The sequence below is a fragment of the Orycteropus afer genome, unplaced genomic scaffold (assembly GCF_000298275.1).
Source record: "Orycteropus afer afer isolate SDZICR_OR568_19922 unplaced genomic scaffold, OryAfe1.0 scaffold00401, whole genome shotgun sequence".
In the NCBI taxonomy this organism is placed as follows: domain Eukaryota; kingdom Metazoa; phylum Chordata; class Mammalia; order Tubulidentata; family Orycteropodidae; genus Orycteropus; species Orycteropus afer.
Genome location: NW_006921988.1, coordinates 1,344,119 through 1,345,897, shown reverse-complemented (window position 1 = coordinate 1,345,897; position 1,779 = coordinate 1,344,119). Strand labels below are relative to the sequence as shown.

The 1,779-nt window shown below is 39.1% G+C and overlaps 1 protein-coding gene across 1 annotated transcript in view; it reads left to right on the top strand.

The window, feature by feature from the left end:
- CASK (calcium/calmodulin dependent serine protein kinase) overlaps positions 1 to 1,779 on the top strand; it is a 631,366-nt gene that overhangs the window by 355,344 nt on the left and 274,243 nt on the right. The window lies entirely within an intron of this gene.

Here is a 1,779-nt window from a genome sequence, read left to right as displayed (position 1 = left end):
CCCATTAGTAAGTATATATCCTAGAGAGGTGAGAGCCAGGACAGCAATAGATATATGCACACCTATGTTCATCGCAGCACTATTTACAATAGCAAAAAGATGGAAACAACCTATGTGCCCATCAGCGGAAGAGTGGATGACCAAACTATGGTACATACACATAATGGAATGCTATGCAGCACTAAAGATTAATGTAGAGTCTGCAAAACACCGCATGATATGGATGAAATTGGAGGACATTATGCTGAGTGAAATAAATCAATCACAGAAGGACAAATATTATATTAGTTTGTTGTTGTGGAAGGTCAAGGAAAGGTTTATATATGGAGGGAAACTTTGTTGGTTGTCAGGGGTGGGAGGGGAGGGGAGGGAACACTGCAAAAAAATGCATTGACTCATGTCACTTTAGTTTTTTTGTATTTCAGTGTACATAAATTATATTTCAGTAAAATGCATTAAAAAAAAAAAAGAAGAAGAAGATTGGGAAGAAGAAGTATGTGGCCAAAACCAGAGGCCTTACCTCTGCCAAAGAGCAAGCTGGAGCCTCTGTTAAAATTAAAGCAAAGAGTCTTATGGAAGGAAGATAATGATTTGCACTGGGCACCAGTTAGTTAGGATTCACAAAAGTGCTCTGGTGAGAATTTTTCACAGGCTTTAAGTACAGAACATTGAGGAACTTAGAAGGAAAAGCATGATTGGTTGATACTTACAAAATGCTGCTTTGATAGTCACTAGACAATTATGAGAGTCCTTAAGCATTCTGATAATCATAAAGTTTGGGTCAGTTAACATCTTGTCAATCTTTGCATATTTTGGGGCCAGCCTGAATAAGTATTCTTCCTAGGAGCATACTGTGAGAGGAAGAGAGGGGAGACAAGGGGAGCCCCTAGGCTTCTTGAAGTATTCTGGCTAGCTGACTTTTGAGAGTTAGCTCAGAATTAGCAGTAAAACAGACAAACAGAAAATCAAATCTGGTTTATATCCTGGACAGAGGCCTGTCCTTATGCTAAGCACATAGATTTTGGGGGTTCCTTTACACCTCCCTGGGAGAAGCAAAGAACAAGTTTTAGAGCAAGGTAGTGACATAGTCTCATCAACACATCAATGTTAAAATATATTTGTAGCGATTAATTTTGGGAATGGAAATGTAAACAAAAGTAAATTACAGATTAATTATTTTTTCCTCCCACTGTATGTAGCTTGACCTTCTATTTAGTGATGATGTGTATACCAAAATGTTTTAGAATTCTTGTTCTGTCTTTAAGATATTATTATACTATGTGACTAAATATAGATAATTTTGGAATTTGATTAAAAAATATGCCCATAACCCCATTGTTGCTTCTTTCTGACACTTCTTGTGATAACCTAAAGAAGATTTTTTGGGGTCACCATGAGTTGGAATAAACTCAGCAGCAACTAACAACAAAGAGATTTATAGTCAATTTTCTGTACCTCATTGTTCTGGTTACCTAGTGCCACTCTAACAGGAATATACCACAAATGGGATGGCCTTAACAAACAGGAGTTTATTCTTAAAATTTGGAGGCTTTAAGTCCAAGTCCAAGTGCCAGGCTCTAGGGGCTGAGTGAAAGCCCCTTAACCTTGGGGTCCAGCTCTGCCTCCTGCTCCCAGCCCACTGGAGCTAGAGGCATTTCTTCACTCAGACAGCTGCTGGCTGCTGAGGCTGTGAAGCCCCAAGGTTGACAAGTAGAAAGGCACAGTCCCGATGTCACCAAACCACATTACCAAAGCACACAGCAGGCCATTAATTTAAGT